Source organism: Podarcis melisellensis (genome assembly GCF_964234715.1).
Source record: "Podarcis melisellensis genome assembly, chromosome: 3".
Taxonomy (NCBI): Eukaryota; Metazoa; Chordata; class Lepidosauria; order Squamata; family Lacertidae; genus Podarcis; species Podarcis melisellensis.
The window spans coordinates 92,091,184-92,115,146 of record NC_138530.1 but is presented as its reverse complement, the minus strand read 5'-3'; the positions used below and the strand labels follow the sequence as shown (position 1 = coordinate 92,115,146).

The window sequence follows — 23,963 nt, the reverse complement described above, 5'->3', positions numbered from 1 at the left end:
TTTGTGGCAATTATCTATGAATTGGAAAGCACACAAAAGGCTTCAGGGCCGACTGCTTACCATCAATAATGCAAAATAAATATTGATTTAGGAATGGGTAAAGAATACAGTATTTCTTATTGCACCATGTCAGATGATAAAGGAACTGAGCAAAATACTCACCCCATCCCTGAAATAGAAAACCATAGCAGTTTGAAAGCAGATGTTACATAGACTGAACTGTGATTCAGAAAGTTCCTGATGATTAAAATGTTGCACTTGCTACAGATTTGCTGAGAGACTATCAGCAAGCTGCTGGCACTCAGCCCTGCCTGCCTGTAAGATGGAGAAATAGTTCTGGCTGACCTTACATGGTTCTTGGAAGTAATTTCTGAGAGACTGTATGTAAAGCCCAGGGAGCCCAGGCGAATACTAGAGAATCCATGGCAATGTCAAAGTTTCAGGATTTGCCGATTAAAAGCCATACAAATACACACACAAGTTCCTTTTTTAATCACTCTAGATTGGGGTAGGCAACCTAAGGCCCGGGGGCTGGATGCGGCCCAATCACCTTCTCAATTTGGCCCGCGGACGGTCCGTGAATCAGTGTGTTTTTACATGAGTAGAATGTGTCCTTTTATTTAAAACGCATCTCTGGGTGATTTGTGGGGCCTGCCTGGTATTTTTACCTGAGTTGAATGTGTGCTTTTATTTAAAACACATCTCTGGGTGATTTGTGGGGCATAGGAATTCATTTATTGATTTATTTTCAAAATATAGTCCGGCCACCACATGGTCTGAGGGACGGTGGACCAGCCCACGGCTGAAAAAGAAGAAGAGTTTGGATTTGATATCCCGCCTTTCACTCCCTTTAAGGAGTCTCAAAGCGGCTAACATTCTCCTTTCCCTTCCTCCCCCACAACAAACACTCTGTGAGGTGAGTGGGGCTGAGAGACTTCAAAGAAGTGTGACTGGCCCAAGGTCACCCAGCAGCTGCATGTGGAGGAGCGGAGACACGAACCCGGTTCCCCAGATTACGAAACTACCGCTTTTAACCACTACACCATACTGGCTCTCAAGGTTGCTGACGCCTGCTCTAGGTGTACATTCATGTACACACACACACACTGATTGGATTGAGAGCCGCCTTAAGGACAGTTGCACTCCAGTGATAAAAAAGAAAAGCTCATTAACAGATGTATGCATCTGATTTCACTATCTTAATTTCCAAACTCTTGTCATGCTTGTGGAGAAATTCATATAATTCATCTCCCTGCACAATGTTTCTGAGGAGAGTAACCACGTGCTGCAACCTGGTGGGGGGGCTGATGGGATCCTTTTAAACAGAGTTGTCAGGATGTAAAACAGCTCTTCATTTAGAAAGGCATCTGGCATGGAAGCTTGGTAGATGAAAAATAACTTCTCACAGGAGCGCGCGCTTTCTTTCTTTCTTTCTTTCTTTCTTTCTTTCTTTCTTTCTTTCTTTCTTTCTTTCTTTCAGTGTATCTGTTATCCTTCCTTTTGATGCAATGTACAACAAGACGTATTGATCCTCAGAATTCTCTTCCCCTTAAGATTCATCCAATCCTGAGTTTGTGTATCTTGAGTAGTTTGTTAAAGGTGTTGAGAATTATAACCCTGCAAGGGTTAAACCACGGTTCCCAGGATTCTTTGGCTTTGGAGGTGCTTTAAATATGTGATGTAGACATGACCACAGAGGCATGTCTGGCATCTGCATTACACAGCTTTCAGCAAATGCAGAAGAACATACACCTCTTTACCCTGGTTTTTGAAACCTGAGATGTATAATTTTTAGGCCCCACCTTATTTGTTTGAAACTCTTCAGAATAATGTCTTTTAGTGGTTGTAACTTGCCCTGGGACCTTAGGGCAGGAAATTGCTACTACTACTACTACTACTGCTACTGCTACTACTAGCTTTAAATATATTGCAAGGATAGCAAATGGGGTGCACTCTATATATTGCTGGACTGCAACTCCCATCCAGTAGCAGATGGAGTGGTGGCACTCAACTGACCTTCTGCCTGGTGCTTACTAGGAGATAGAGGAGGCATGGCAGCAGTCACTGCATAGCAAATGCCCTGGTGGAGCCATTCCAGAGCTCCCACTGGTTAACTTTCACTACCCCAACCTCACCACCACATCACCCTTCCCTCTAAGTTAGCAGCAGTGATGCAACTGACTGGAGGTCAGGTGAGACCACTACCCCACCTTAACCATCTACTGCTGCTCCCAACACCCCTCACTACTAGCCATGTTGGCTAGGGGTAGTGGGAGTGGTGTATTTTCCTCCTAGGGAACTAAGGGTTGACCCCCATCTTTGTCTAGTTTTGGACAGGCTGCAACAGCTGTTTTGTTTGGCTTTGTGAGATTGTGAATTCCACTCTCTTGCTCCGCTGTAATGATGTTTCTCCTTTGTGTATGTGTGTGTTGTTTTTAATTATTGTATATTATGATACATAACATGGCAGGCAAAGGCAAGTCATTAGTATTTTAAATAAACAGTAAATTATAATAACTGCGCCACCCATTGACATTGAAAGGGTCTTAGCAGGAAGTCCCTGGTCCAATCCCTTGCATCTCCATTTAGGACTGAGAATGTCTCCAGTCTCAAACCCTGAAGGGCTGTTGGAAGTCAATTTGAATGATATTGACCCTGATGGTCTGACTCTGTATAAGGCAGATTTCTATGCTCCTAAGGCCAAGAAATATATCTTCTTCAACTGTTGGGAGCACTGCTGTCATTTGGTATAGACAGCATTTATGCTAGGTTGACCAATCTGCAATGTAAGGCGGGTTCATATGTTCATATACAGTGGTACCTTGGGTTACATATGCTTCAGGTTACAGACTCCGCTAACCCAGAAATAGTCCCTCAGGTTAAGAACTTTGCTTCAGGATGAGAACAGAAATCGTGCGGTGGCAGCACGGCAGCACCGCAAGGCCCCATTAGCTAAAGTGGTGCTTCAGGTTAAGAACAGCTTCAGGTTAAGAATGGACCTCCGGAATGAATTAAGTACGTAACCAGAGGTATCACTGTACTCCATAAGGTCCAGATAGTTCCAAGTTACAACACAGTATTGAAGCAGGCTAAATTCAGTAACACAATACTGAAAGTGGTGTGGCACAGCAAATGTGTGGATGAACTTTTTCTGAACTAAAATGTTCATTTGGATGAATGTGAACTGGACTACCTTATTTTGTAAGATGACAAACTGGAACTGGAGCTAGATCCTTTTTGGACAGGGTGTCTTGAACTAGAATTAGTTCAGTTTTAAAATGAACTTCCCAAGCACTGCACGGGGATTGTGAAATAAAAATCCAAGAAACTGAACTAGCTAACAGCAATACTGCAGCAGATAGAATAACATATTTACAAATATAGCTTTAAAACAACACTGCAGTCTGCAAGAGTCCAGCACATTAAAACCAACTACGATTTCAGCTGAAGGCAAATGTCAAGATCAGCAGCAGTCCAACTCATAACCTGGATTAAATTGCCTGGGTAAACAAGCAAGTGTTTTTACCTAGTGCCAGAAATTCAGCAATGTAGTTACTGGATGTGCTGAAGCCAGGAGGTCATTCCAGGGACAAGAAAGCCACTGCAGAACAGATCCATTCCTCTCATGTCAGCAGGTGGGGGCCCCATAAACAAAGCTTGAAGCCCATGTAGGTTTCTATTGAGTTAGTTGTTCCTTAAGGTATATTGGTCCCCAACTATATAGGATTTTTGTAGCTCAATGGCACCTGAAATGGTACTTGGAAAGACATGGGAAGCCAGTGGAACTATTTCAACATCAGTGAGATATCATCCATATAACCCAAGTTTTCCAAAAGCCCACTTGATATTTCTAAGAAGTCTTCCAGGGTAGTGCCTCTGTTATGTTACTAGGGCATTCATTTCTGTTCAGGAGGGGTTGCAGTTGGTGTACCAGCCTAAGCAAATGAGAAGTGGTTTATACCACCGATACCATTTGCATGGTCCAAACCTGATCCTTAAGGAAGTCTGGGGCGGGGGTGGGGAATGCAACCCCAACCAGAACAGAACTCTTATCTTCTCAGCCCAATCCCCTGTTGGTTCACAAGTAGGAACCCCATTTTGTCTGTCAGTTGATTAAGCCACACAAACTAGTTTGTGCCATGGTGCTATCAGACAAGGAATGTCCAGTGTGAGGAATTACCGCATTTTTCGCTCTATAAGACGTACATTCCCCTCCTAAAAAGTAAGGGGAAATGTGTGTGCATCTTATAGAGCGAATGCAGGCTGCGCAGCTTTCGCTGAAGCTGGGAGAGCAATGCAGGCTGCTCTCCTGGCTTCAGGGAAAGCCGCCCGAAGCCTCCTGGAAGGGGCTCCGTTTCTCCTCCCGCTTTGCTGGAGAAGCGCTGAGCAGAGAGGGAGAGAATATTGTTTTTCTTGTTCTCCTCCTCTAAAACTAGGTGCGTCTTATGGTTGCGTACATCTTATAGAGCGAAAAATACGATAACTCTATATTGTCAAAAGTGCACTTGCAAGTTAGGGAAAGGCACGTCCATTAGTCCTGTGTCTCTCAGCTACTGCTAGGTGTGCATCCGATGAGACAGTTGCCTCAACAGAGAAGGTTTGTCCCCACCCTTAGCTGATGTATCTCCTCCACCTGAGCAGGCAAAGACTGCATCTGTGTGTAGCTTGCTTCAGCTCCTCCCCTTCAATCCTCTTTTGGTCCTGGGAGAGAGTGGAGCAGGAGAGGTAGGAGCAGGAGGAGGTGTGGAAGCCCTTGACTCTACGCCAGCCTGACTTATCTCTCCACCCTCCTGTACCTGTTCTTCATTCTCCAATCCTTCAGCTCCTCCTGCCTCTGACACTCATCTCCTACCTGTTACAGGCTCCCCCAGAGCACAGATCCCTTCAAGTCCGTCTCCATCCCTCTCCTCTTCTCCCAGTGCCCACTCATCAGAATCTAACCACCACTCCCCAGTGTCCAGCCAGTTAAGTCGGAGCCATAGCCAGAAAACAAGTCGTGAACTTACTGGGGAATGGAATAGATTCACAGAAGCAAGCTGTTCATCTGTTTCAAGCCAAGTTGACTTTATCCATATGGATTGCATAGGCAAATGGAGTGAGATCCAGCTGGTGTCCGCTGAATGAACGGAATGATTTTCATCTCATGGCACATGTATCTGGTGGTGAATGCCCATGGCTGTATTGGAACAGGAGCAGTCAGTTTGCCCAAGGTGAGTGGTGGGTTAGAAAAGAATCCATCAATTGATAAAGGATTGCATACACTGGTATAAGATCTAAAAGTGGTTATGTGAATAAACAACCCAGGATAGGCATGCTTAGATTGTGGTGTGCGTTGCCCTTCCAGTGGTGGTGCAGAAGAGGTGTGGGCAGGCTTTAGGCTTGCGGGATCTACTTTGTTATTTTTTATTAAAACTACTTCTTTATTTTACTAGGTTTGCCAACCAGAGCCAGGTGCAAATAGCAGCGCGGCTGGGGAGATAATACGCTAAGAATGAAGGAACAGGGTGCCTCCGAGCACATGCTGCACCCAGGAATTTCTGATTGGTATCAGAACCAGGTATCACAAGGGCTTCCGCACACTAAATCCACTTCTGTCCCCCTCCTCTTGCTCTATTTCCCAGTAGCCTAATTATTGAGAGTAAGAAACTGTGCCTGTCTACTGCGTCTCTCCCAGTAGCTCCAGATCTGCCTCTTGTCCTGTGCTGTATAACATAGGGAGACAGAAAGTGAGCGAGCTAGGAGCTGCAACTTCAACAGGCAAGAGAGGAGAGGAAAGGAGACTTTGATGCAGGAGGTCAATGGTGAAAAATGACTTGAAGCAGGAGGTCAAAGAGAGCTGTCTTTCAGGCTATGGATGGGAGGGAGCATGAGAGGAGGAGGAGGAGGAGGAGGGTGGGACAGGGAGGAGAGGGAGGAGACACAGAGCAGCATCCCTATCCTTTTCTTTAGAGCACGCTGCTAGCAGTAAAAGGAGGTGAATGCTTCCCTAATTGTCATTCCTGCCTGCTTCCAAGCAACAAAGGGAGCCTCAGAGGTAAGATTTCTTTTTCTCCCCTCCCACCTTCTCCCCTTTCAGAATTCTTTTCCACTTTGCAAATCTTAAGGAAGGAAAGGAAAAGAAAAGCAAGAGTCACTAAGTGGAAGGTAGGAACCACTCAGAATACCCAGGAAGGAGAGAAGGTTGAATTCCAGTCCCTTGAACAGAACTGGGGGTGGGTGGGCAGGGGGAGGGAGATAGAGACATGAGCAGAAGCCATGTAAGAAGGGAGGGGGGCGTCTAGGTCAGAAACCAGCATCAAAAGAGGGTAGGGTTAGCATCTGAAGCACTGCTCCAGAGAGAGAAAGAAAAGACTATTGCTATCCAGTGATTTCGGACCCACAGAAGGAAAATGAGTATCTTAGCTGTATGGTAGAACCTTGACTTTTACAATGGGTTTTGTTTGCTCATGTTGTGTTGCCATATATTTAGTGTAAGCTCTTTGGGGCAGAGAGCCAGTGTTTCTGGATGCCTGTGCACATTTATTTTGTGTGTATGTGTAGATCTTATACTCTGCAACCTAGAAAGAATAAGGGGTGGGGGGAGAGATTGTAAAATGAACTAGACGAACCTTTCTTGTCTTACAAAGTGGTCCTTGCAGTTTTATTGATGAAATTGAAGTGCGTAATCTCGGGAACCTGGAACATAAAGCTATGTTCCCTTTTGTAGTGTTTTTCTTTTTCTTTGAATGAACTGAGTTCTCCTCAGCCCAGATTCCAACCTGCCCCCATCCCCCTCCTGAAACAAAACTTTAAGGAAATGGTGGGGAAATCAAACCTTCCAAGGTAATTGAGCGCAGTAAAGTGGTAAACGGCTGCTGAGTTTTAGGGAGCAGATTGCTGGAGACCCTGCGCTGAGTAGCTCTGGGTGTAGATAAAGGGGCTGATTCTTTCCACGCCACCCCCCACTTTTGTGTTTTTTTGTTATAAAGGAGAAGGAAATCCACAGCAACTGCTGTTAATGCGTGTGTGTAATTAGTGTCAGATTGGATGTTGGTCTATTTCACTGTCACTCCTTTCCATTCATCTGTGAACATTCCTAGAATAGGGAAACCACTTAATTTGTGACAAGTCCACACTCACACACCCAGACTTTTACATTTCTTGATTGCATTAATATTAACTGCAGTGTGTAACTGCACTACCCCTTTGGACTTTTGCGCCCCCCTCATTTTGCTGAAACCAATGGGAGTTTTGAATGCATGTGGGGCAAGAGCAAATCCTCTATCTTGCAACTAAGGCAAGGCACTCTTACTCTTTGTTTACTCAGAGTTAATAGAGGTGTGTGTGTGTGTGTGGGAGTTTCTCTGACACCCTCCCCTGGCTTGAGCTTTGTAATCAGTGCAAGAAATTCAAGGGCATTCTCAGAATCCTGATTTATTTTCCTGACTCCCATTCTAACTTGCTTTACTTAGAATCATGCATATTGTTTTAATAATAAAACAGAGTGAGAAACAGAGAATGGAATAATTTAAGATATCCTTCAACAGTTAACAATGCGGTTTTCTGTTACTTTTCTGCTTTCATACAGAGTGTTCCATGAACACAGACACAGAAAAAGCTCACGTTGAGAGTAACCTGGTTTGTACAGTCGTTCAGTTGTAATACTGCCTTGCAGTCAGGTCATAAAGGGAGCTCCATTAATGAAGGCTGAATCCTCAGTCTTATTGCCATTGTCCTATTGTTTCAAGGTGCCTGCTTGTAATTATTTATTACATGTGATGGTATAAGCCTTATTTTATAAGGGAACGTGGGCTAAGAGATGCTGACAGATTGAAGCTGAGTATTATGACTAAACAGAGATTTAGATTTAGATATGTCCAGCCCAAAACTGATGGTAAACTACTTTGGCTCACATTGGAAGTGCATTTAGATTGGACATTTTATCATTATTGTTTAAATCCAAACACTCCAACTTAAGGCTGTATTCACATTTGAGTCTAGCATTCTTGCATCAGATGGGCACAATTCACTGTTGTTGGTTTCCTATAAGCTCTTATTTTTGTTTTATTATGTGATTCTGTATTTAGACATACAGGCTTAAAAATAAAGTATCTGCAGTCCACTTGATACTTTAAAATACTTTGCCTTATTTTATTTTTTACAATAAGGACCATTTCTACCCTATTAGTGTTTGTGATACTACATGTTCTTTGCTTTTGTGCAATTATGTACTAAGTGGCATTCAAACAGCAGTACCTTGTTCTAAAATGAAGACAGATGCACTTTAAGGAAAAATACCATCTAAAATTATAAAAGCAAACAAGAATAGAACCTGACTGAGCCACTTTGTAGTGATTAAAAACTCTCTGAAGGGAAAATATATTCTCCTGATGGAAAGAAGAGCTAACAGAGAAACATTTCCCTAGTCATGGTTTCTATAATGTAGGTGTAGCAGAAGGAAATGTCCTACTTTGTATCTAGGGATGGGGTGACATTTTGCAATTAAAGGTGAGTCTACCTAATTTGCACTTTGTGAAGCAACACGTGTGAAACATAGCCATCCTTTGAAATTTGCAAATCTCTGAATTTTGCAATGCAGTTCTCTAGCTAAGTAAGGTACATGCCAGGATAAAATGTACATAAATTGGCATATACTAGTGAAAACAGCATACAAAGATGCATTATACTGGAGGGAAATGCTTTGCAAAAATGTGTATATTAGTCAAACATCCAGATATTAGGAGAAATTCACAGCAAAATACTGATGAATTTTCATGAGGACCTTAAAAGAAGTTGCAGATTGATGTAGAAATGTGGAGAACTGAATCTAAGATTAGAAAATGAGAAACTGAGAAAAACAAAATGGACAGGTCCACCCATCTGAATCTGCACTGCACCCTAATCTAATATACATAAATAAAAAGGGGTGCATAGAGCAAGGTTGTATTCACATATCTTAAGACCTTTCTATGTTATGTAGGGGCTTAGGGCCGGCTCACTTGTGAAGCAAGGTGAGGCTACTGCCTCAGGCGGCAGGATGCATGGGGCAGCAGATCCTGATGTAGATCTTTATTTCTCTCTTGTTCCTGGTGTAGGTCTTCACTCACACCTACCTCCCTGGTTGGAGAGGAGACGCCATTTTGTGGTTCACCTCAGGTGCCAAAATGTTATGGGCTGGCCCTGCAGGGGCTATACTGCAATTCTGTGCACACTTACCTGCAGGTGTGTCCTTTTAAGTCAGTGGAACTTAGTAGCAGATGACTACACCATAAAAGATATTAACCGGTACCTTGAATAGCTAATAGCTAGAAAGTACAGAAGGCTCAGATGTGGAATGATAAGGCCCATGTCACCCATTTTAAACTGATTTCTTATTGAAATCTTGACTTATTGAGAGAACTTGGAAATTCTGATGGTTTTCATTATTCCTAAACTAAGAAACCACTTGCAGCCATGCTATTATCCAGTCAATGGCTTCAAGAGGCAAGTAAAATTAATGTCCAGTATTGTTACATTTCAAAAGTTGTGCTTCTAAAATAGACAAAATACGTTTGAATCTGGGAGCCCAATTCACCAGGACGTTTCTCTGTGGAATCCCCATAGTGTGAATGAAACCTACATAAGGTGTTATTCTTCAGTTCATTTCAGTAGGGCTTACATAAGAGAAACTCTGAGTGGATCTTTCCCTTCATTTTTGATCAGCTGATCAGTTTTCTCCTTAGCATATGATTGGCTATTCCAGCTTTTCATTAAGGAACATTATTCTGAAAACATTTTTTTTGAATGGTAGTGTAGAATTAACTGTATGCCCTTTCCCACTAGTGTGTTCCCAGTTTCTTCCTTGAGATTACAGGCCCCTTCAGACATCCTTTCTATTGGGCATTCATGATTATTTGTGCTCATGGTTTTATGATCTCCTTTTTAAAACGCTTTGTGCCTCCAGATTTTTGGAGTGGACTTATAGTGTTTTTAAAATGTTCTAATTTTGGTCACTGTTTCATTTTTGTTGGATTGGTGCTGGCTAAATCTTTAGTTGGGGTTGAAGGTTACGTTAATTTGGGCATAACTGTAAACTATTATTATTGTTGTTATTGTTACTGGTTTTTATTGATTTATTGGTTTATTTGTTGCTTGTATAAGATATCTTGCTTTTTAATGTTAGATGTTTTGTTGTGTTTTATATGTTGTAAGCCACCCAGAGTGGATGGGAAAACTCAGTCAGATGAGCGGGATATAAATGTAAAAAATATATATTATTATTTAGTACATGCCCTGTAACTTCCTACTGAAATCCTATAACCTTTTATACCACAAATGTTCTGGGTTTGTTTTTTGGTCCTGCTTTTACTGTGCTATGGTGCAGGAGTGCCCCTCTAGATGGCAATAATGAGGTAACTTTGTGGAAGCATTGCCGAACAACTAATAAAGCGAAATGACTTGTAATTTCACCAGTGCTCCTCCACCACTGGAATGAGCATGCTATAGTTTGGTAGTTGATATTCAGTATCCACTATCAGCATGGTGTAAAAGAAAGCAAAACACTCAAACACAACACGATAAACAGTCAAAGTGCAATCGGAGCAAAATGAAAGCATATTAACAGTGTGTTGCTAAGACGTAAAGTAGGGGTCAGCAACCTTTTTCAGCCGTGGGCTGGTCCACCGTCCCTCAGACCATGTGGTGAGCAGGACTTATCTTACACAGGGTTCCTTTAAAAAAAAAGTGTGGTGGTGTTACTACCCAACAAGTCAGGAGACTTGTGACACTTTAAAGACTAGCAGATTTATTGTAGCAAGCCTTTTTTTAGCGAAAGGGCCTGATGCATTGGTTGAACTGGGCTATGAGATCACAAAAGCTTATGCCACAGTAATTTTCTTTCTTCTGAAGGTGCCACAAGATTCTTTGCTTCTTTCATTCTGCAACAGTGGAACCCCTCTGATGACTTGTTTCTTCATATGCACAGTTGTCTTCAAGATGCCACAAGCCTATATTTGTTGGGTTTGCTGCAGCGGATTAAAGTGGTTGCTCTTCAAGAATTTAGTGTGCCCAAAGTATAGAAATACTTCCAAACCAGCAGTGTTGGTGAGATGAGCAAAAACAGTGATTGGGGCTACAATGAAGGGGTTAAAAGACCTGTCTTCATAGCCTGGGAAGGAAACAGGCAGGAACCCAGGGCTCAGTAATATGTGCTTAATCCTTGGGGCTTAAGTGTGCATAACTTTGCAATGGATTGAAGCCATTGTCTTCAAGAAACTCTAAATCTTTGTCAGCCCAAAGATGTGAAGTGATTTAGTCCAAAGGCTTCTAAACCACAGAGAAGCTCTAAAATATGCCCCCTTTCCTTTTGACCTGGAAGAGCATTCTTTCAAACACAAGACTGTGGTTGGCCAGTATTATTTGTACAGGCTGGCATTCAGTAAATAGTCAGCTTAAAGTAATGCCAGATCATTGGAGAAATACACAGGAATGAAGTAACCATCTGCACAGAGTGGCTGTCTATTCTCAATGCCAGAAAATGGCTGAATGGCGGCAATACCTTATGACCATTGCTGATTGCGTATTCTAACTTTATTTATGTGTACGCAAACTCAAAATTGCCCGCTTGCTAAGACAGAAGGTGATTTAAGTTAAACTCATGGGAAGCAATGCAGCCAGTTTAAAACTGACTAGGGCGAAATCTAGTCTGCATGGTTCCAAGATCTGGGAATCTGGAGAAAAGTGCACAGATTGTAGCACTGCTTTGAACGAGAATGAAGTCCTGAATTTGCAGATGTAGTGTAATGGCTTGTCCACACAGCCCTACAAAGAGCTCCCCCAACTGCAGTTTTGTTTTGTTGGCACAATCCTCTATAAGCTCTGGAGTGTTGTAAGCACTGCCTGCAGGGCAGGAGATCAGGATGGGATTGCTACTTCACACTGTCATTTTCACTTCCACATTTCACAGGCATATAAATGAACAACGGGAGAGGGAGTTTAGATGGTGAGAGACCAGAAGCTTCTTGGAACTGGATGTAGGGAAGCAGTTCCTTGTGGGGAAAATGCTTATATTTTAAAAACAGTTTTGATAAGCCTAAATTTAGCTGGTATTAAAGACCTCAGGGATTAAGTCACATACAGTATATCCAAAAGTAGAAGACACGTGCTGGGAGTGTGGAGGTGCAAGAGCAGATATTTGAGAGGGTTTGTGTGAACATTAAAGCAGGATATAGCTGGACAGTACCATTTAGTTGGATATAGTTTGACAGTAGGGATGTGGGTGGTGCTGTGGTCTAAACCACTGAATCTCTCGGGCTTGCCGATCAGTAGGTCGGCGGTTCAAATCCACGCAACGGTGGTGAGCTCATGTTGCTCTGTCCCAGCTCCTGTCAACCTAACAGTTCAAAAGCATACAAGCGCAAGTAGATAAATAGGTATCACTGCGGTAGGAAGGTAAAGGGCGTTCCCATGTGCTCTGGCACTCGTCATGGTGTCCCGTTGCACCAGATTTAGTCATGCTGACCACATGACCTGGAAAGCTGTCTGTGGATAAACACTGGCTCCCTTGGCCTGAAAAATGAGATGAGCACCGCACCCCATAGTCACCTTTGACTGGATCTTTACCTTACTTTTACCTTAGTTGTACAGTATAGTTATTTTATTTGGCAATGTCTAGACCAGAGTGTTTGAAGAGAGAGAGGGGAATAATTATCTACCTGCTAAAAGTGGCCAGAATGGTGGTTAACCAAAAATGGAAATAGAAGGGTCCTATATCATTGAGGGATTTGATGATAAAGATTTGAGATGCAGCTGTAGCATACATGCTAAAACTCACAAATATTATTAGAATCAGAGAGGGAGAACAAAAGCTTTATTGAAAAGTATTCAGTCATCATTTTGTATTGGAACAACAAGGTACAGGATGAAATCAACAATATAAATTATTGGTAGTTCAGTATTATTGAAATGCAAACTGAAATAAGAACCCAACATCAAAATAGCATAATTTTGTTTTGTTTTGTCTGTTTAACAAAGTTTCTGTGTTTCTGTTGATTTTGGGCTGTATTCAACGAACTCATTGTACTAGTGGGAGGCAGCACAAAAATTTCCACTAGCGCCCTCCTCAGATCTGTGCCAGTGGGTCAGGATAACCCCCAGAACAGCACACAGGCAGAGAGAGGAGATCGTTCTGTTGGGCAAACACAAATGCTTGTGCTGATGGAACAATCTCCTAAGCACATTGTTGAATGCAGCCCTTTGTATTTTAGGGGTCTCGGTGGTGGTAACAACAACAACAACAACAACAATATCTAAAGGACACAACTTGGGTGTTCCCCAGGGCTGCCAGAAAGGCATCCGGTGGAGCACCAAGTTGTGGGGAGGTGGTTAGAGAGGGTCTGATCCATGCGCTGCAGATTACAGATTCTGCAGCAGAGGTCCAATTTTTAATATTTTATAAAAAATCAGATACTTGGGTGAGAAAAAAGCCCAGGGTGAGAGGTATTGCTGAGCCCAGCAGACTTCAGGTGGCTTAGTGAGAAAGGAATGACTCAATAGTAGGTTATATGCTTTCCATGCATAGTAATCCAAGAAGAGTTTGGATTTGAATCCCGCTTTATCACTACCCGAAGGAGTCTCAAAGCAGCTAACAATCTCCTTTCCCTTCCTCCCCCACAATAAACACTCTGTGGGGTGAGTGGGGCTGAGAGACTTCAGAGAAGTGTGACTAGCCCAAGGTCACCCAGCAGCTGCATGTGGAGGAGCGGAGACCCGAACCCAGTTCACCAGATTACAAGTCTACTGCTCTTAACCACTACACCACATTGGTCAACCCACTCTCTCCAGTTAAATAATTTCAAGTAGCAGAGCTTAGAGAGACTTCTGCTTGAACCACTGGAGAGCTGTTATAAATTCATGACCTTGGCTTTCTTTCCGGGGTCTTTATGGGAAATGTTTCAGAATTGCTATATTACCCACAACTCCTTAATCCAGTTCTAGGAATGGAAATGGACCAGCCTGTTGTAATTTAGCAAAACCATTCTGCTTCTTACAGTTACCTCATGTCCTTTGCTAAAATAAGCAGAACATCTCCCAGTATTTTTGAACTCCAAACTTGTTTTTGTTTGTTATTATGTCATTTATTTTTGTGTACTGTTTATATTGTAAGCCACCCGTAGACCTTCAGATGAAGGGCGGTATAGAAGTTTAATTAATAATAATAAATCTCAGATGTTACCACATGGGGGTGCATTTGATTAAATTATCACTGAACCAGGAGAAGAGATTCAATTGTGATGACTTTACCATGCTGAAATCTAAAGTGTGTGTGTGTGTGTGTGTGTGTGTGATTTATTTATTTATTAAAAATGCTACAATATAATACAAAAATCTCCACACAGTTTACATAAAAAACCCCAAAATATAACAAATTAACAGCCAAACAATTATGTATCACAAACAAAACTCACCAGTATACAAAACCAAAAGAAATGTAAAATTAAGAATCCAAGAAAACTTGGGCAAATATTTGTATTTCTAAGAGGCTTTTAGAGGTCATTACTGTCTCTGCCTTACACATTACCCTAGGAAGGGAGGGCATTCCAGGGGGTGGGTGTTATCACTGAAAAAGGCCTCTTCCCTTTTGTAACTAAGCTACAAGTCACTGGTTGATAAACTACCAGCAGGGCTTCCTTGGAATTTATTGAAACTCATCTTAGTCTGCACGGGAGAAGGCAGTTTGCTACGGGTTGCTGGTATTTAACACTTAAAAAAAAATGAAGAACTTTGGAGATGCAAACTTTATGAACTGCAGAGTTAAAGCATAAAGCCATAAAATGGAATAAATGAGGAATTGAGTAACTCTTGTCCTTATTGTCCCCCAAAACCATATTAGACCAATGAACAGGATCTCTCATGTTTTTGTTTTTTGAAAAAAATATGTATACCAACTATGAGATCGGGATTCAGATCAGGACTATTTTATTGGCTAACCATTTCCATATGTGCTATTTTCCTTACTGAGCATCTCTCCCTAGACCGCAGCTGCTGTTTTCTTGAATCTCAGTCTCTCCAGATTCTGGTAACTTGGGTGGAAGGGATGGCAGACTCTTTTTTGTTTTTTTTTATAGCAGGGCCAGGGAATCTGTAGCCTTCCGGATGTTGCTGGACTCCAACTCCCATCATCCCCAGCCAGCATTGTCAGGAATGATGAGAGCTGTAGTCTAGCAACATCCCTGATTTCGACAAGAAGCTCAAAGCAGCTTGCATGAGCTGATACCTTTTTAACTATGCAACAACCATGTGAAATAGCTCAGGCCGCATTTTAGCGCCTAGTCCAAGGTCAGCAGAGGAGCCAAGGGGAGATTTGAACTCAGGTCTCTCTGCTCCAAGTTCAAACACATGCTCCAGCATACCACACTGCCTCTCAGAGTCAAGTTTAATTGGATCTTCCTCTCCTTTTGTCTCCCCAAGACATTCTTCAGGGAGATAGTCCAGTTCCTTGTCACCTAAGGCTCTTCTCAAGACTAGCTGTGGCCCCCACCCCAACCTCAGATTTATAAATAGGAGTGGTCAGTTGTCACAGATGGGAAACCGCAACAATGTTTTCGGGACAAATGACTGGAACTCCTTTCAGCCCCCACCTCATGGGTCAGCATGCCTTCCTCCCCAAGGCTATCGCTCTGGTAATTTATCCTCTGAGGATTACACAACAGCTGCAGATATTATTCTCATCTTTGAGACCCCCCTCCCCCTGCGGGTGAATTAAAGCAGATGTATGGAGCAATCGAGAAATGTATCCCAGGAAGTTAGAATGCATAATGTGAGTATGGCGATGGTGGTCTCTCGCAGAGAAGAAAGACATAATGAATGCATGTGTCAGTGAGAAAAGAAATCCTGCATAAATTAGAAACTCTTAAACCAAGCATCCATCAACGGTTTACTGTGTGTCCAAAACAGGTTCTCTGCCTTGTAGGAAGGAAGGTGCATTTTGAGTCTTGAGGAGTACATTAAAAGAGAATGGCATGATGGGGAAAGTAAAGAAATCATTTGCTGAATAGCTGAATTTGGAAAGAATTTTTGACACGGCTGACAACTCTTCCAATGAGATCTTTGTGAGGGAGAGCAAAGGTCAGGGTATGGAACCCTTTGGGATATCAAAAGGTGCTGAGAAGAATAGCTGGGAGTTGCAGCAGCCCAGAGAGTCCTCTTTTGTTTTCATTGGTCAGTCGCTGAGGATGATGCCTGTGGACATCAAAGCAACAGCGAAATGCTGTTATCTAACTCCATCCTTTGCCCCCCCCCCCGCCATGTAATTGGCCAGGGTGGGGGTGGGGGAGAAGAAACAATGGTGGGGGAAGCTGTGAAAGTATTGTGCACTGGAGAAAGAACAGATAAAGAACATTTGTATCAGCCAGCAAAACTAGCTCTGCATTTGTGAAAATAGAAGCTGGGGGAACAGCGTATAGCTTTTGTGGCATTCAGTGACCAGAGTTTTCAGAAAAAGCAAAGGTTCTCCATTTGTAAATGGTTTAGCAGAGGTCTGCACCACTCCAGCGAAGGTGGCATGCTGAGAAGGCACCACACAGCTATATCCCACGCCACCCCACACTTTGCATTTCAACTATGTATTTATTTTAAACTAGTCAGGAATTACGGGACTGATCTGAAGGTAGTTTGGCTCTCGCTCAAGAGCTAACGGCTATTGCAGGCTGCATTCCCTCATACTCTACTCCCTTCCCTGAGGCCAAAAATGCCTCTTTCAGGTCACAGATACAGATGGTGCTGCTCTGACCCAGTGATATTAAAGTTGGGTTTGGCCTGGGAATCCTCTGATAGATCTTTCAAGTTGTTGCCTCAAGCACAGTTACTTTTGGCAATGTGATTATCATGAGTTGCACTGTTTGCTGGCAGCATGGCACTGCAAAAATGCAATGTTATGCTAGTGTTGTCAGTAGTGTAAAAATGATTGGGGGGGGGGTTTCACCATCTTCTGTCCAAGAGATGGCTCATCTCTCAGCTTTGTGAGGTATTGCCCCAGGTGTTGCCAAACTTGGGGGGGCCCGTGGGCACATTCAGGAACTTGAAAGAGAGCCATGAGCACCACCCCAGCTTCCCTCCCCTGGGACACCCTGACCTCATCCACACTCTGCAAGGCAGATAGAAAGATTCACAGCATGTGCACACATGCCAGTACACACACAAACACCTGCATGCTCTTCTTTTCTGTGGGAAGTGAGTAAAAGTCAGATCCAGCAAAATTAATTCATCCTAGAATCATAGAATCATAGAGTTGGAAGAGACCACAAGGGCCATCGAGTCCAACCCCCTGCCAAGCAGGAAACACCATCAGAGCACTCCTGACATATGGTTGTCAAGCCTCTGCTTAAAGGCCTCCAAAGAAGGAGACTCCACCACACTCCTTGGCAGCAAATTCCACGGTCGAACAGCTCTTACTGTCAGGAAGTTCTTCCTAATGTTTAGGTGGAATCTTCTTTCTTGTATTTTGGATCCATTGCTCCGTGTCCGCTTCTCTGGAGCAGCAGAAAACAACCTTTCTCCCTCCTCTATATGACATCCTTTTATATATTTGAACATGGCTATCATATCACCCCTTAACCTCCTCTTCTCCAGGCTAAACATGCCCAGCTCCCTTAGCCGTTCCTCATAAGCCATCGTTTCCAGGCCTTTGACCATTTTGGTTGCCCTCCTCTGGACACGTTCCAGTTTGTCAGTGTCCTTCTTGAACTGTGGTGCCCAGAACTGGACACAGTACTCCAGGTGAGGTCTGACCAGAGCAGAATACAGTGGCACTATTACTTCCCTTGATCTAGATGCTATACTCCTATTGATGCAGCCCAGAATTGCATTGGCTTTTTTAGCTGCCGCGTCACACTGTTGGCTCATGTCAAGTTTGTGGTCAACCAAGACTCCTAGATCCTTTTCACATGTACTGCCCTCAAGCCAGGTGTCACCCATCTTGTATTTGTGCCTCTCATTTTTTTTTGCCCAAGTGCAATACTTTACATTTCTCCCTGTTAAAATTCATCTTGTTCGTTTTGGCCCAGTTCTCTAATCTGTCAAGGTCGTTTTGAAGTGTGATCTTGTCCTCTGGGGTGTTAGCCACCCCTCCCAGTTTGGTGTCATCTGCAAATTTGATCAGGATGCCCTTGAGTCCACCATCCAAGTCGTTGATAAAGATTTTGAATAAGACCGGGCCCAATACAGAACCCTGTGGCACCCCACTAGTCACTCTTCTCCAGGATGAAGAGGAACCATTGATGAGCACCCTTTGGGTTCGGTCAGTCAGCCAGTTACAAATCCACTGAGTGGTAGCATCCTATTGATTTTGCTATTGGGTCTCCCCAAACCACCATCTAATTCAAACTTACATTGATAGACTGCACAGTGGATCTGGTACTTGCCAGCGCCATGAAAGCATTAACCCAAGGTACAGATCCTCATAGATCCTCATGGTTTTTTTGTTTTGTTTTTTTACATAGGATAACAACAAAAGCATCAACAAATTGTGGAACATATCTGTGGACAGATGATTTTGTGGTGGATTTGATGGAGTCGCTTGTAAAAATAAGGAGGATCTATAAGGAACTGTGCCTCAATTCCATGTTCAGGTATGAAAAGTTGCTAACTTTGGTATTCTGATGATGATTTCATCTTTGTTGCCTTTCATTATATGTGATGGATTTGAAATATTGTACTTGGCACAAAAAACCGGCAGTGTAAAACTGCAGTTCATTCACCATGAATGAATAGTTAATCATTAAAGATAAACGTAAGGCACTTAATCTTTAACGCAGGCTCAAACTGTAGCAGGTCGGCACTGATTCATGGAATGATTTTATTTTGGTGCCTGCTCTGTAATCACCCCCTTCAGACTGTATTTTCTTGCTGTGTTTGGTACTAGAACTCTCTGGCCAGTTCTTCTGCTAATGGACAACACAAGGTGCTGAGCTGTGGTCTGTGAGGCAACAAGTTGTGCTGTACATGCTGTCTCTCCAGAATGCTGTTTCGTTCTTTCCTCTGTTTATGTAATTTTTGTCCTCTCTCTTTCATTCTCTCTCTCTCTCCCCCCGTTTAAAGCTCATTTCTTATACCCATGAGCCTGTTCTTCCCTAACATGTCTCTTGGTTGCTAAAAAGGCTTCCCTAGGAAGCAGCAGTGAATTTGGAGGACTTATAGTGGATTTTTTGCTTAATTAATGAAGAGAGGTTCTGGCCTTGGGGCCTCTGGTTATTTTCAGAACCCAAGAACGTAACTAAGGTTACATTTAACACCATGCATTTTAATCACTATGGCACCACTTTCAGAAGTCACAGCTTCCCCCAGAACATTCTGGAAACCCTTATCCCCTCCTAGAACTACAATTCTCAGAGTGATTTAGCAATCCCTTATCACAGGGAACTTTGGGAATGGCAGCTGCATGAGGGGAATGGAGGGGGGGGGTCTCCTAAAAACTCTCAGCACCCATAGTGGCATTCCTGTATCAGGAAATTTTTAATGTCAGATTTTTACAATTTTTTTTATATGCTGTAAGCCACCCAGAGTAGCTGGGGAAACCCAGCCAGATGGGTAGGGCATAAATAATAAAAGTATTAGTATTATTATTACAGTGGTACCTCAGGTTACATACGCTTCAGGTTACATACACTTCAGGTTACAGACTCCGCTAACCCAGAAATAGTGCTTCAGGTTAAGAACTTTGCTTCAGGATGAGAACAGAAATTGTGCTCCGGCGGTGTGGCGGCAGAAGGAGGCCCCATTAGCTAAAGTGGTGTTTCAGATTAAGAAAAGTTTCAGGTTAAGGACAGACCTCCAGAACGAATTAAGTTCTTAACCCGAGGTACCACTGGGTTATCACTATTACTATTTCTACTACTACTACAGCTCCCATAATTCTTTGGGGAGAAAGTCATGAATGTATAAGGAGGTATCAGTGCTTTAAATGCATGGTATGGCTGTTTTCTCCTGCTCTCCAGGATAAGACTTGAACCATTGGCTTCAAGTTACGAGAAAGGAGATTCTGACTAAATATCAGGAGAAACTTTCTGACAGTAAGAGCTCTTTGACAGTGGAACAGTCTGCCTCAGGAGGTTGTGGACTCTCCTTCCTTGCAGGTTTTTAAGCAGAGGTTGGATGGCCATCTGCCATGGTTGCTTTAGCTGAGATTCCTGCGTTGCAGGGGGTTGGACTAGGTGAGCCTTGGGGTCCTTTCCAGCTCTACAGTTCTATGATCATATGTGGCCGAAGACAATAGGCACCTTTGGTAGGCAGAACAAAAAGAAAAAGCAACCTCCAGCATGTTGCTTAGGGCTCAGGGAACACAATGGCTGCTTACCGTCCTTCCTGGTGAGTGGCAGTCTGGACCCATGAGGTGCCTCCTTTCCCTCCCGGATGTGCTGTGCCATCTTTGCTTGTTCCCCATCCCCCTCAGCCCCCCTCGCCAAACCCATCCATTCAAATTGGCCAATCCATGGCGGCCGGGGGGAGGGGGAGGCATGACAAGCCGACCTGAGGGCAGCAGGCCCTCCCTCCATCTTTTTAGCCTAGCCGGCTCCTGAGCCCAGCCTCCAGTCGGCTGGGAGCGTACAATTCAAGTAGTTAGTCCCAGTCCCTTGCCAGACTGCGCGTAATTCATTCAACGCGCTGTGCTGTTCACACATTTTCACCCATGGCTGCCACGCTATACAAAAGCTGGCTAACCTCTTAGTGGTACATGTGGCATGTTAAACCATCACAGTCACCTCAAACCTTAAAAGCGGGGCTGTCACCCAGCTGAAGTACTTGTGGTTCACTGGTGACTGGTGAGAGAATTAGGCACTCCAACTCCCATCAGCCTCATCCAGCAAGGATGGTTGTCAGGGACAATTGGAATACACAGTCCAGCAACATCTGCAAGGCCCCGGGTTTCCCGCCACTGTCTCAATTCATTAACCATGTGGATCTAATTAAATTAGCCAATTGTGTTTGTGAGTGAAAACAATAGCTCAGAAGAAAACATCATGCTTTCTTTTGCTTTCACAACACGAGCAAGCCATCCTTTCCTTTTAAAAAGATAAATGCTAAGGCTACAATCCAATATGCACTTACCTAGGAGTAAGATCCACTGAATGCAGTGGGACCTACTTCTGAGTAAGCACACATACAATTGTGCTGTAAAATTTCCATCTCTGTTTTGTTTAGAAGAGATGCTGCACATAAATTAAAATGGACATGTTGGCGCTTCGATTAATTAAAATTAGCATGTTGCTGCCTGCTGCTGCAGCTTCAAAACCTTAATACTGTATTCACGTTGAATGTAATTGCTAGGAGTGCCTGTTGGAGTGGGGGGTGGTTTTGTCCAGTAGAGAGATATTGGAGACTTGGATGCAGGAGAATTGGTATCAAATCTCAGTCTTGGGCTCCTTTTTGGCTTTGGGCAAATTGCAGATTCTCTTTCAGCCTTAGTTAAGAAACTGCATATCCTATTACAGGGGTTCTCAGCAACATGATCTAACCAACTGAGCTGTTCAGTGCTCTAATCATCTGAGGGCCTTCTTCGTGTGTCCCGTCCTTGTGAAGTCCAGAGGGTGCCAACGCGTGCATGAGCCTTCTCTGTGGTGGCCCCCTGTTTGTGCAATGCCCCAGGGAGGTTCTCCTGGTACTTTCATAATACATTTTTAGGCACTAGGCAAAAACATTCCTCTTCAACCAGGCCTCTGGCTTATTAATATTCCACAGCGTTTTAAATGTGTCTGTGAGAAGGGGGCGGGTCTTGTTTTGCTGTTTTGTTTTACTTATTTACTTTTTTTAAAAAAAACTAATTTATTGCTTTAAAATCAAAACTTACACAACAAAAGCTTGAAAAAAGAAAAAAAGAAAATAAAAAGAAACCAAAGAAACACAATGCATCTCTTACAAACAAAAAAACCCAATAGAACAATACATCACAAATTTACAAAAATGTTCCATCAACTTCCGACTTCCTTGATATGGGTTCTTTGTTTTCTTAATTACTTGCCTCTTTTTTCAATAAACTTTATCCTTATTAAATCGTGTTTGACTTCATTATACCTTAATACCTTATACCTTCAAAGCATTCTAAAGTTTTTATATGGGGACACTGTTCTTTTAAATATTTCTATAGCTTTCCCATTCCTTTTGAACTTTTGGGTTGAACGATCTGTGATCTTTTCCATCATATATGCTAGTTCCATGTATTCAAGCATTTTCCCTTGCCATTCCTCTTTTGGTGGAGTTTTATCTCCTGGCAATCAGCATCCTCGCTGCCGTTGCATACAAAAAGATCCTTCTTTTCTCCCTTGGAATGTTTGATGCCATTATGCCTAATAGGAAAGCTTCAAGTTTTTTTTATTAAACTTTATTTTGAACAGTTTCTTTTTTAATTCATTGTGAATAAGTTCCCCAAAGCTCTTAATTCTTTTGCACCCCACCCACCTGTATTTTAGTCTGTGAACTGCCCAGAGATCTGACAATGAAGGTTGGCATATAAATCTAATAAATAAAATAAATTATTTTCAAGTGGTCCTTGTGGAGGTGGGGGGAGTCTGGGAACTTGGGTTCCAAGTGCAGGGGCAGAATAACATGCAGTATGGTCTGCCATGATCATGCATAAAATAAGGGCTGTGGTCTTATTTTTAGATTTTTTGGCACATGCTGGTGAGAGAGTCCAGTCCTTCCTAAACTACCCTCTTAACCTCTCCCCTCAAGTTATTCTCTGCAGCCAATCCTACTTCTGAGGAGAAAAGGGACTCACTGAGAGCAGGCTGCAAGTAGGGTAGCCACAGGCAGGGGAAGATTTAGCGAACCCCATCTGTTTGCCCTTTTGGCTCTAAAATTAGGTTATACCCAGTGCTATTTTTCTAAAAAAGAGATGTTTGGATCTCACCATGAACACCTTCCTTGTTCTCTTATAATGGCAATGGTGCCCACCTAAGAGGTGCCAGAACTTTCTGGTGAGTTCCAGCTGGAAAAAACCCACCCTGCTTTATATGTGATTTGGGCAGATCAGCTGCTGTCATGTCTAAATTTGCCCTTAGCTCAATCTCACACTTGGTGGGTGGCCTTAGGCTAGCCGGTAACTTGCAGCTTCCCGCTCAGCCTAACTATCACACAATTTACCCTTGCGGCAAGAGTCAAGCTAATTTTCCAGGGTCATTATAAAGATTGCTATCTAGGTGAAACACAGCATTGATATAGAGCTTTTTTGTCCCACCCCAGGGTATTATTTAGGGATGAGGCATTTTGTGGGTTAAGTTTTTTTTTGCCTTGGATGATTTTTATGTGTATTCATCAGAAGTTTTAATAAATAGGTTGGCAACCTCAGGCATACCTCAAAACCCACAGCCAGTTTTCTAAGCCATTACAGGTCAAGAAGTCCTTTCCACAAACAGAACGGTATGTCCTTTACCATTTTTACAAAAATATATTTATCCTGTGGGGTTGTTGGTTGGTGTTTTCTCCCTCCCCACCCCAAGTTTAAATCTTATTTCTTTCTGTTCTTTTTTTGGGGGGAGGGGGATGATTCAGGGTGGAGAATGAATCACGAGGCCTCTCAACCACTGGGGCTTTATGTAGTATCCTGGGGCACTAGGCTCTACAACTCTAGCTGTTTATGCCCTACCTCCTTGGAAGATGGTCTCTCCCCCTGTATCCTGTTGTGGCATGACCAAGAATGCCACGCAAGTGCTAACTTTCTACCACAAAGCCACACACACACAGACATCCCAACACAGAGAGGGAGAGAATCTCAGCAACCTCTCATGACTACGGAAGGGTGTAGTTCTGGAGAAATGAACGTCTAGTCCCATCTTGTTCCACAGTTGGGGTCCAGGGCCACTAGCTACAACAGATACCAAACTTGCTTGTACGTTATGTACGTCAGAAAACTGGCATTTAAGCGGATGCACTATGTGTCACTCTTGGAAAGCAAAATGACTGAGCGTTAGGCCTGCTTGCTTGCTGGTTCTTCTTATAAGAGAATTAAACAGATT

General features: G+C 43.0%; 1 protein-coding gene across 3 annotated transcripts in view; it reads left to right on the top strand.

Moving 5' to 3' along the window:
• The first annotated feature begins 4,736 nt into the window (after nucleotides 1–4,736).
• The window catches only part of GREB1 (growth regulating estrogen receptor binding 1), an 89,314-nt gene continuing 70,087 nt past the window's right edge, over nucleotides 4,737–23,963 (top strand). The window contains exons 1-5 of one of the 3 annotated variants that reach the window (XM_081905917.1): nucleotides 4,737–5,210; nucleotides 5,433–5,557; nucleotides 5,950–6,034; nucleotides 15,929–16,176; nucleotides 18,456–18,584. The gene's annotated coding sequence lies outside the window, so the exon portion shown is untranslated. The remainder of the gene's footprint in view (nucleotides 5,211–5,432; nucleotides 5,558–5,949; nucleotides 6,035–15,928; nucleotides 16,177–18,455; nucleotides 18,585–23,963) is intronic. The other 2 variants (XM_081905918.1, XM_081905920.1) reach the window with 2 other exon arrangements.